Genomic DNA, 12,594 nt, shown 5'->3' with positions numbered 1-12,594 from the left:
TTGAAATATTGTGGTTTCGATAATTTTTCAAGTAATATTATTTCTATTTGGAATCTCTTTTCCTGGTGGAATATTGAGGACTCCTTTTCACTTGCTGTGAACATTACTTGATAAAGTATTAGTTGATGATTAATGCATAATAAGAAAAGCTTTGACTTTTATGCATCAATTCTTGGACCAAGTTGGAGAAAATCAAATCCATTCACATTTTTTTTCCTTACTAAAAGGGAAACTCATTCACAAAGTGAGGCTAGAAAATAATTCTCAGCTATTTATAACAAAGGCACATCTTGAGGTAGACTGATAAAGACGTGACTAACTGCTAATCATTTGACTTATTTAAGGAATGCTGTACACTGTGGCTTTGGGAAACAGTTTGAATAACCATATGTAGAATGTTTTATTCATGATGTAGCATATCGTATCATTGAAAATATATTGCCATCCCTGCTCAATGCATGTAGCGTATTTATCTCCTTTTCATGTCTTTAGGCCCATACATATATATATATGTATATATGATAAGTTCATCTTTTCAAACGATTATTATTTAAAATACTGAAGTTAAAATCTTGAATTTGTCTCAGATTCTGTCATGAATTGTAGAGTCCAAGAACTTTACTTAGCTAATTGTTTAGTAGTATTATAGTATGTATAGTATTATCTTTGTTACTATGGATTTTTGGTTCAGACCGGGAATTATTTGGACACTCATAGTAGTACTTATAGATTTTCTAAGTTTAACCTATAGTTTAAGAATATTAAGTATAACCTAAGGTTTGATTATATGACTGATATTAAGGATAGTATTTGTTATATTATAAGGTTTAGATATCAACCAATAGGATTTTAAGCACATGTTATGAATGGTAATTAAGGATTAAGTATTTTTGAGGATTATATTAAATAAGGGTAAAGTTTGAATGATATAGGGTCAGTCAGCAGCTTTGAATACGTTGAAGGCTTAGTCAAGGCTGTTTACTCCATTCAAACTTAGCTAAAAATGTGTAATTTCGTGTTTAAATATTCAGCGTGTGCCGATATATCACAGCTATAGGGGGCGATATATCGCAGCACGTAGATACGGAAAACACGAGACGATGCACGGTCGCCTCGGGCATACTGGCCCAGGCGATATATCGCCTCCTCCAGCATATGTTCAAACGTTTTTGAATTCTTTTCCTTTCAGCCATTCAAACTTCTTCAACAGTCCAGCATCTTTTGAACGAGTCTTCAGCCTCTGCTGAACGATTATTCAAATGATTTTCACCTAAAAAGCCATTATTTTTATTCAAGTAAAATCAAGATACTTTCATTCCCAAACTCTATAAATAGGACCTAGTACCCAGCCATTATTCACCTTTTGCTCTAAGTTCAGAAGCTGCTAGTGTTAAGTGAGTGTGAGAGTATAAACACCTGGTTTGGGAAAAACATAAGCTTAAACATCATAAGCTTATCAAACACTTTGGGAAGTGAGGTTCTATAGTATTTCGGTTGAGGTGTAAATTGGTCTTTCAAGTCTTTGAGGTAACCAAAACTCTAGTTCATTTCTGTATTATGTTATTTTCTTTCTCATAGTCTTCTACTCAATCTCTAACCTTAATCTTCATTTTGGTTAGGGAATCTAAGTTCTTGAGCACATAAGTTTCGGTAAGCATGATTCTCAAATGGGTTAGTCTTCCCATTTTCCTTTTCATCTCTTTTCTTCTTTCAACTCACTCTTGTTCATTATGGTTATTAGGAGTGTTCCAAAAGTCCCAACTCAGTCCACATATCCCGGTAACTTTGGTAAGGAAAATAGGCTAGAATCAATATGTTATATGCTTATGTTATCTTATGTTTTATGTTGTTAAATGTGTTATGATATGTATGCATGTATGTTTGTAGGCTTGGGCATATGACCCATATGACTAACAAGACCCCAAATGGGTTATGGGCATATGACCTACTTAGCTAGTAGGACCCCACTAATCCCATGGGCATATGCTTGTTTAGTCTATGGGACCCCAAGTAATAATGGCCATTATAATAAGTGTATGTTATATGTATTATGTTAAGTCTTTATGTTTCTTATGAAGTTATGTTTATGACTATGTGTTAGATTTTCCTTGCTGAGCATTAGGCTCATTCCTTTTTGTTTTATGTGCAGGAAAATAAGCTTTAGAGGCGGTAAGATTCGTGACGCTTAGAGGATGTGTATTGATGGTGAATGGAGTCAAGGGGCCGAGCATTATTTCGATTCGAGGATGTAGTTTCTGTTTTATGTCTTTTTACATGTATTTTCCGCACCATCTATGTAATGTCTTTTATTTTAAATCATGTTTTGTTTTTAAAGACAATGGGATCCCATATCCTTCTTAGTATTCTATTTATTTGTAAGTAACTCTTATTTTACAAGTTACTCAATAAAATTATGGTATTTTCGTAAAAATGTAAGTTTTATGTATAGTTTCGTTAATGGTCCAAATAGTCTAGATTAGTGGGTCATTACATGAATCAAAATTTCCTTGTTATGTACAGGAGGACATAATTAGAAGGTGTCAGAGAATGCAGAAACCAGTTAATTTAGCAACAAACATGCTGGAGAGCATGATTAATCATCCTATGCCAATAAGGGTAGAAGTCTCTGACATTGCAATTGCAGTATAGGAAGGTACTGATGCGGTCATGCTTTCTGGAGAAACTGCCCACGGAAAGTAAGTTAACTAATTCATTTGGCCTTGGGTGGCCTCTTAATCTAGATCAGAGGTTCAAGCAATGAAATGGAGCATAAGATTAAGGCCTGGAAGATTTTTTACAGTTCTTGTAAGATTGGAGGCTTTTTTATATCCTTCTTTCTTAGACTAGGAAACTTGAGACTTACAGTTTTTCTTAACATACAATTTGTCCTCTTATTGGCATGGATATCTGAACCCTCATTTGTTTTTTAATTTAGGAGGAACTGAGAGCACCATATGAGTCCCAAAATGGTGATGCAGTTATGGAGGAAATTGTAAAGACGCATAACGGTTCGGTTTTGGGGAAAGGCTCTATACTTAAAATGTATTTCTTTCCTAGTCAGAGAACTTCTAGCAACATACAAATTCATGGTGCACCACATGTTTACAAGGTAAGTTTACATGCATGTGTTTCAAAAATATTATGATTAATATGCTTCCATGTCTTATGATTAATAACCTTATAAGGAAGTAGGGCGTTACATCCGAGAAGCCTCTTGCACATATAATATACTAGTTTCTGAGCTCGATCTTCTTCTCGAACCAACACGGCACTGATTGCATTCTTTGTTACGGCCAGATAAAGAACATAGACTCTCCAGACACTGGTTTAGATAGCACCGAGGGCTTGGCCAGATGTGTTTTTAGATCATGGAACGCATGTTCGCACTCCTCGATCCACTTAAATTTCTTGTTTCCTCTGAGCAAGTAGTAGAATGGGAGATACTTGTCAGTTACTTATAATGACCTGGGCGAAGGCATTTCTAATAACGATCTGATTTTTTCAGGATTTGCCTCTATTCCCCTCGTGTTGACTATGAAGCCAAGGAACTTTCCAGATGCCACCCCAAATGTGCATTTCTTAAGATTCAGCTTCATCTCATATTTCCTTAATATTCCAAAATACTCTTCCAGATTGGGTACATGGTTATTGACAGTCTTTGCCTTGACAAGCATGTCATCGACATACACCTCCATATTTCTCCCAATCTGGTTAGCGAACATTTTGTTGACCAAGCGTTGGTACGTAGCCCCAGCTTTTTTTTAACCTGAATGGCATAACTTTGTAACAATATACGTTATGTTCGGTCATGAAACTAGTATTCTCCTGGTCTGCAGGGTTAATTGCGATCTGGGTATATCCAGAATACTCGTCCATTAAAAACATGAGCTCGTGGCCTGCCGTGGCATCTACCAACTGATTAATTCTTGGTAGTGGGAAACAGTCATTGGGACAAGGTTTGTTCAGATCGGAGAAGTCGATACAGGTTCTCCACTTCCCGTTTGGTTTTGGGACTAGCATGGGATTAACAACCCAGATCGGGTATTTTGCCTCTCGAATGAACCTGCATTTTAGTAATCGAGCTACTTCTTCATCAAGTGCTTCAGCTCGGGTAGTTCCCAATCGTCTCTATTTCTGAGATTTTGCAGGCACGCTCTTGTCCAAATTTAAGGTGTGCATTATTATATTTGGACTGATTTCCACCATATCCTCATGTGACCAAGCGAATACGTCCAGTTTTTACAACTTCACCATATCCAATTTTTACAACTTTTGAAGCTTCTTTAGGGTCGATATTCACTTCCTCGAGCTCTTCTATGGATTTGAGCTCTGACTTACCTTCGCCTACTCGCAGGTCAATGTTGTCATGTTGGGCGACCTCACTATCCTATTCCTGCAGAGGTTCTTTCGTCCCATAAGTAACTTCTACTTTTTGGGACTCCTCACCTCCATCATTTATGACCATCGCTTGCTGCCCGGGTTGTGATTTTCCATTCATATAAATGCTATAGCATTCATTGGCAGTGAGCTGATCACCTCTGACGGTGCATATTGCCGCAGTTGAGGGGAATTTCATTACTAGGTGGCGAATAGAATTTATGGCTTCAAATGCCATCGACGTAGGTCGGCCCAAAATCACATTGTATGCAGCCGGACAATCAATTACCACGAACTCGAGTAACTTGTAAACAGTTTACGACTCTTCTCCCAATGTCACCACCAATCCGATCATCACGATGGCTGCTGACCCTTCTCCCAAAAACCAGTACAGAGTCATCGAGGTCGCCTTCAATTCAGTTATGGATAACCCTATTTTTTCAAGGGTGGTCCTAAAAAGTAGATTTATAGAACTTCCATTGTCGACTAGTGTCCTTCGGACCCTCCGGTTTGCGAGCTGAACGGTTACCACCAGCGGATCATTATGTGAGAATTGGACGTGGCTAGCATCCTCTTTCATGAAAAATGATTGGTTGCTTTTCCAATCGCTGCTGTTTCGATAACCATTGCTCTGGGAAAAAATCCACCCCATTATGCGACTTCAGTTCGTTAATGTACCTCTTTTGGGCCCTGCTGCTCGTGCTCACCAAATGAGGTCCTCCCGCAATAGTGGTTATATCTTCCCTACTATCGGAGGAGGATCGACTTGATTTGCTTTAGCTCTAGGTTGGCATGTCGGAGCTTCTGGAACTCATAACGGATTCTGCCCACGGGCTGACTTGGATTTGCCCGATTTTGGGCGTACTGGGCTAAAGGTCCTACCTTGATGAGAGTATCAATCTCATCCTTCAGTTGCCGACAATCGTCAATATTATGACCGATGTCATTGTGGAACTGGAAGAATTTTGAGGGATCTCTCTTCGCCTTCTGGTTCTTCAATGGTTCTGGATTTTTCCATGGAAGGCGACTAGAATTGGCCAGAAAAATGTGCTCACGCGTGTCCGTTAGGTTGGTTTACGTGGCGTAGATAGGTTTGAACTTTTTCATGGGCTTGTTTTTCTTCGTCCCGCTCTGGTCAGCTTCACCATTCCCCTTCCTTTTGTTATTCCCCCTTGGTTATTTTGGGTAACGGTTTGGGCCGTAGTTGCCATATTTGTTACCGCTCCAACGGGTTGGATAGGGGTCTGGCTGGTTCTTGCAACAGAAGCTCGCGCCTCCTCAAGATTTATCCACTATTGAGCCTGAGCTAAGAATTCATCTACGATTTTACCTCATTTTCTTTGGAGTTCCTGATCAGCATCCCTAGCTCGTGCAGCAACATTGGAAAATCTACTCAGATATGCCTGATCAGCTATTTGAACTTTGTTTTCGACATAGTAGATTATTCAGAATTTCTTGAAAACTTCCATGAGGTTCGTTATAACTACAATGAACATTGTTGTAAAAAAAAAATTGGGATAAAAACACCCCTACATGCCCATTTAAAGAGGTGTGTTGTACCTCTATGGTAAAAAGTACTACCCTACCACACCCATTCCCTAAATCTATCTATTAATTAATTTTAAGGACTTTTTAGTTTCAATCAGGTTTATATGAATGTATTTACATATATTTAAACAAAAATAAGGAGAATTTAAAAAAAATAAAATGTTAAAAAGAGTATTTTTTTTCTCCATATATTTATTGTCCATAAATTAATGGATGATTTTTTTAAGTCTTAAATTTCGACTTCTTGAAAAATTGAAAGATTGAAAAAGAAAAAAATATATATTTTTAAGAGATTAAGTATATGCATGATTAATAATTTAGAATTAATTATCATAGTATAGTTTTTATATATGGTACAAATACACTTTTTTTTTCTTTTTGGCCCTTGTTTTGAATCTAGCGGTAGGTTATTTTTCTGTTTTTGGTAAATAAATAAGTTGTAATCCTAATTTTACTTTTAGGATGATACACATTGTAGTTATAGAGGATCTCTCATAAAATTTTAGAAAATTCTAAATAATTTAGGGTGCTAAAATCAGGATTTAAACAACTTGTTGTATGCATTTATAAAAACTGAAATAAGCTCGCGTGCAATAGGTTCTTTGAACTTTGAATCATAATTTCGACACTTTAAATTATCTAGAATATTTTGAAAAATTAGCAGGAGGTCTCCTATAACTACAATGCACACCGTCATATATAAAAAAAATTGGAGTTACAACATGTGTCGAAAAAAAAAGACATATCGATAAGTCTAAAAAAGGGACCTATGTATATTTTTTGACATTAGGGGAGAGAGAATTCAAACTTGGCACCTCCTTTTTGTGATGAGAGATGTAATACCACTAGGAAAATGCTGCATATATATTTATATAACATATTTTTGTCCACTTTTCTATATTCTTAAAATAAATGGAATGCGTCTCATTATGTGTTGTATTGTTTTATGTACTTGGATTAAGGGTGGATAGTAGAGATAAATTCAAAATAATAGTATGTAGAAGTAATTATATTAATGGATTGTATGAAATAGTTCTGTAAAATAATTCTATATTAATTAAGAGTTCAATTCCATATTTATAGTGGCTTAATAAATAAGATTATTTAATTAAATAGTTTAATTAATAGTCTGATTTAATAGAGCTTAGTATTATAAACCCATGAATCTTAAGTTACCTTTATATTACACTATCTAGGGTGTGAGTGGTATTGACAAAATAAATTGAGAAATTATTGCAAGGAATTAATTTTATAGGACAAATGTATAATTATGTGATATTTATATGTAATTTATTAATTTAACCAATATATTTTACTTGAATAAATTAACTTCTTAAGATTTATACTCTTTCAGTTTCGATTCGACTTTTTAAATTGTATTACACAACGTATGAAAGAGGAAGACTGAAAGAACATTAGACTATTCGTAGGGTCTAGCGTTATTATAGAGAAAGATGGTTGGAATATTTTGCACATGAATCCTACCATTTTATATCATATAAGTTTGGATTCCTTTATAAAATAGACAGCTTAAATATGAGTTTTAGTATAAAAAGAATATTATAAGATAAGCAATTTTTGTAAGCTAACATTTTTCCATCATATTTGACCCAGCACAACACGAATCAACCATAATGGACCATATACATAGAAAATGTGTGGTTTTAAACATATGGTAGAGTAACTATGCCTTTTTTTTTTTCGATAAAATATCCTAGATCTATAAAATATGTTCTTATATTTTTAAATATTTGATTGTCATACTTTTGAGATAGGATATTATACCACATAAATATATAAAGATAACCCAAATTAAATGCATTTTATTCCATAAGTAAAAAAAAAAATCACCCCATGTATATATTTCATACAATATTATTTTAAAAAAATAAAAAATAAAATATAACTATACACCTCATCAGTTTTTCGGAATAAGAATATAAGATGATATTTAAGGCATATACAATAAACAAGCCTAGGTTAATCATCAACCCAAAAGTTACTAGTACCATTCTGAACTACCCACTCAGCTAAGCTATGAGCTATTTTTTTTTTCCACTCTTTGGGATAAAGGGGAAACTAACATTGCTTAAGCTATCACTAACAAACAAAGATCCCTTACAATATGCCTCAACACTACAAGAAAAAATGCTTTTAATAACACCAAAAATGTGTTATCAAAACATACCATAACACTTTTTGATGTGTTAAGATCAACTATGTTATCGAAGGTCAGGGTACTTTACATAACACTTTATCATTGTTATACAGATGTGTTATTATACTGTCAACGATTGCACATTTTCTTTGTTATTTTAATAAATAGATAAGTGTTTAATTATATTATTTATAGTCGATTATATAACACATTTCAACACTTATAAATTTGTGTTATACTACACTTTAGTATAACACATTTTTTGTGTTATATAATGAAGTTTGCATAACATAATTCTCTACTTATAAAAAGTGTTATTGTGATAGATATTATAACACATTTTTCATTTATATAACACTAATTTATTCTATTATATTTTTATTTTTTATTTATATAATTAAAATTAGCTTTCTAATATATACTAGCATCATCAAATGAACTTGATTTTCAAATAACAAAAAGTAAAAAGCATTCAACATTGTATTAACAATCCACAAATTAGTTTCAAACATTCAACACTGTCATCAACAACAAAATGTTCTTTAAGTATTCAAGTAGTCTTAAATATTCAACATATTGAAAAGTTACTACTTTCAACACAAAATATTGAAGAGTTTAATTTTTTACATAATAACACGTCAAAATTTGAGTAGTTGCACACTCCTACATTACTATTTGATAGGAAAAAAACACATGTAATTGAAGTTGCTTCATTGTACCAGCCACAATGATCTGATCTTCACTTCCAATTCTAGCAAAACCAACACACTCCGTGTCTTTATTGCAGACTGCAACGCAACATAATACAACAACATTCAATGTTAAATTGATAAACTAAGTCTGATTTAGTTCTTTGAAATTCAAAGTTAAGACATGAGCGAGTTATAGAGTAATAGTAGTAGTTATCATTACCAGATTCTACTTTTGCTTGCACAACTTCCAGGAGCTGCTCAATGGCAGTCTTTATTGTCATGTACCTAGGTGGTTCATACTGCTTCTTCCCTCTAAAATTAAATAAGAAATACAGAGAAAAACTTAGAACCTGCATGCATTAATTTATAGATCCAATCCTAGGAAGCCACAAACAGAGAAAAACTCATAACCTGCATGCATAGGAAGATCATGAAATTTCTAGGAAGTACGAAGCATAAATGTAGAAAGACAGCTTTGACGTATTGACCTGTTCAAAAAATAAAAGTGTTACTCAATTATCAACACATAAAAAGCATTGAACAGCAAGATTCAATTGCTACTGCAAAAGCAGAAAACATAGAAACAAATGACCAAAACTCCAGACAAGAGAACTGCATGTACCATTAAACACCATTCTATATAAAGAGCAGGTTAATTGCTAAGGCAATTGCTGATACGCAATTGTTGAACCAGCTGTAACATACACAACACAAAGTGCGTACACACAAAGATGAGCAACAGCTAAAAGTAAAAGAATACCAACAACTCTTGTAGAGGTAAGATTCAGTGAAATGTGAGTGAAACTTTCTGAAGTCAGGTGGCCAGACATAAAAATAATATAATTCATCAAATGGTTCATCACAATAATGTAACAGAGCTTTAACAGGGCCGATTAACCATTTAATATAATTTCCACCTGAATGGACCCACTATAGTTTCTTATTGTTACTAAAATCACTCCCATAAAGAAATAATATAAATCAAGAAAAACAAAAAGAACAAAGAACATAGAGAGAAACTAATTTCAGAGGAAAAATAAAACAAATAAGGTCATTAAATACAAGAATTGAAACTTATCACATTTGAGAGTAAAGGAAACCAGGAAACCAGACCTATGCAACTCAGGAGAAAAAGAAAGGGAAAGGACAATTCATACTAACTAATTTATCACCCTATATTCCATAAGAAGAACCAATATGAAGAAACAATTCATACAGTTTGTACTAACTTCTATCCCCATTTATTTCTTCTCTAAAGACCTAGCAAGGTTAATTCCTTTCTGTAAGTTCAATACAAACATAGCATTGATGTGTAAATAGCTTTGGCAAAATTCTCTCTGTGACAGGTAACCAACAAGGCATCAAGTATGGCATCCAAATTAACAAGTAGAATGTGAATATGGCTGTTAGAGGTCCTTTAGGAAGCCCATGCTATTCCTCTTATTCTCCCAAAGTTTCTCTTTCTTTCTAAGTTGGAAGTGAAAAAGGTGTTTAGAGTTAGGTTATGGGAAGTTTAATGGAGGGGCTTTTCTCTTTTTAAAATCTCTTTCCCTGGTATTTTCTTATCTTGGGGTGATAATATTTCTAAACTTTCTATGTAACACTACTGAGTTTTGCTTTTGCTGGTATTTTCTTATCTTGGGGTGATAATATTACTTTTGCTTTTGCTGTCAAATACCATGAGTATCACATAAACAACCAAGTAAAGTGAACAGCAAACTAAACTAAACCAAACACAACAATAAGAAAGTTATGTATGCAACTAGCTACACAGAGAACAGAGGACAAAAGACACAATAAGAAAGTGGAGATAAAAAGGCTAATGAAAGCAAAAGACAGATTCAAGCCTTGTCATATTAAACCATTCACAACCCCTTAATGAAAGTTTATAGTCCCTAAACACAGATTAAAACTAACTTGTGAAGATGAAAGAAATAACAAGAATGCATATTCTTCATCTTGATTATGTATTATACATGTAGGGCAGGGCAGGGCATACACGTATATAATTTATATATCTTACACCTCTATTGCTACATAAATGGCTACTAACGGTAATGCATAGAGGCAGAGGTACATGATTAGAGTGGGCAGAAGGGATCATACATCATCTTGATCATCTATACACACACCATAAAAAAAGCTGATTAAAAAAAAGCTATAATAATAACTCAATTTACTCATATGTCTCACTGAAGCATTCCATCAAACAGTTATTATGCATAGGTTAAGCAAAGCTTAGTTTTATATAATAAAACCAGTTTAAGCAGTCAAACAGTTATTATGATGCTATATAAAATGCTGATAGAAACTCAAACTAAAAAAAAGAAGAGCAAAACATATAATAGAACAAAAACAATAACAATAAAACAAAGACAATCAGATAAATAACCAAGAAACCAAACCCCAAAAAAGAACCCTTGGATCCAATATTGTGGTTCAGCTACCACAATTCCACACATAACAAATGTACAAATTACAATAGTTAAAAAAACAGAAAATTATGCAGAACATAAAAGGAGAAATCAAGGGTTAGCTACATAACAGAAAGTTAAAGTACAATGCAATATAGTAGTTGTGGCAACCATGAGCAATTGTTATATGTTATTTAATATACGTCAAAGATAAATAGATAAACAAGAAAATATATATAAATATAACCCATTAATTTTTGGAGTTGATATAACATATATTTTCAAAGCTATTTTTGAAAGAAATGTGAACCTGGGTCACTAATGCAAAACAATAATACAACTAACAACCAAATAAAATGAACAAGAAAGAAACATGACTCAATCCAAACAAACCATGATATCATATATGGCATGGGGAAGAATATACATAACCCTATAAAAGACACTACAACCAATTCAACAAACCCAAATTTGAGACTAAGTGGCATGGCAAAGAAGATGCAGAAAGGTCATGTAAAATCCTGCTATAGCACCAGTGAAGTTCTCTTATTTTCTGATATTAGTACTCAATATAAGGCAAGCATCTATAATCAAATATTAAAACTAAACACAATAAATGAGGAAAAATATGGTCTAATATATGACAAGCACTTTCAACTTGCAAGCATCTTAAATCTAGGCTCCCTTGGCAATATATAAGAATAAAAATATAATAGAAATATTACGCCAAATGTGGAGTAGAAAAAACAAGAAAAGATAAATAATTGAAGTAAATCAGCAAAAGATATAGAATGGTGAAGTGAGAAAGCAAATATAAATTACAGAAGTCAATACAAACAATAATATATGGCTTAATATAAAAGGAACAAGAGTTCCAATTGGCCACCGACTTTATTAGTTAAAGAAAAGTAAAAAATTAATTGTCCTTAAAGAAAACTAAGGTCTACAATACTCACTGTTCTACCAAGAATAAATGCAGCTGTAGCACCTATTGTTGCACCAATAGAATCAGCAACGAACCCCAAAGGCAACCCAAATAGATAACCTCCACCAAGCTGTAAGAGAAAATAAATAGCACAAATAAAGCATTGATAAAAATAAAAAAAAATAATACTAACAGATGCACTTTCACACTTAAACCAAATAAGTTGACTAGACAGGCTTTATTCATTCAGAGTTCTATTTTTTTTTTTTGGAGGGGGGAGGATCACTGAACAAACAATTACATACTTTATTAAACAGACTATAAAGGTCCAAAATAGTGTCATTGTTTTAGCTCTGCAATAAGAATTAGTGACTTTAACTTACTGTAAATATTGACTTGTTCTACTTGCCCCACCTTTGACCTCAACTCTCTGACATGGGAATAATGTTTTCTCAATAGATCCCCTTTTAGTAATACAAC

General features: G+C 33.6%; 1 long non-coding RNA gene across 1 annotated transcript; it reads right to left on the bottom strand.

Annotated features, from left to right (window-relative positions):
* Positions 1-8,697: 8,697 nt before the first annotated feature.
* LOC133784006 (uncharacterized) lies at positions 8,698-9,297 on the bottom strand. Its single transcript, XR_009871070.1, has 3 exons — positions 9,187-9,297; positions 8,996-9,087; positions 8,698-8,871 (listed from the first exon to the last, which is right to left on the bottom strand). It is a non-coding gene; the product is annotated as an uncharacterized LOC133784006 (long non-coding RNA).
* Between the last annotated feature and the right edge of the window lie 3,297 nt (positions 9,298-12,594).

Source organism: Humulus lupulus, chromosome 6 (assembly GCF_963169125.1).
Source record: "Humulus lupulus chromosome 6, drHumLupu1.1, whole genome shotgun sequence".
Lineage (NCBI taxonomy): Eukaryota > Viridiplantae > Streptophyta > Magnoliopsida > Rosales > Cannabaceae > Humulus > Humulus lupulus.
Note: the sequence above shows the minus strand (reverse complement) of the source record. Positions and strands in the feature narration are given on the sequence as shown.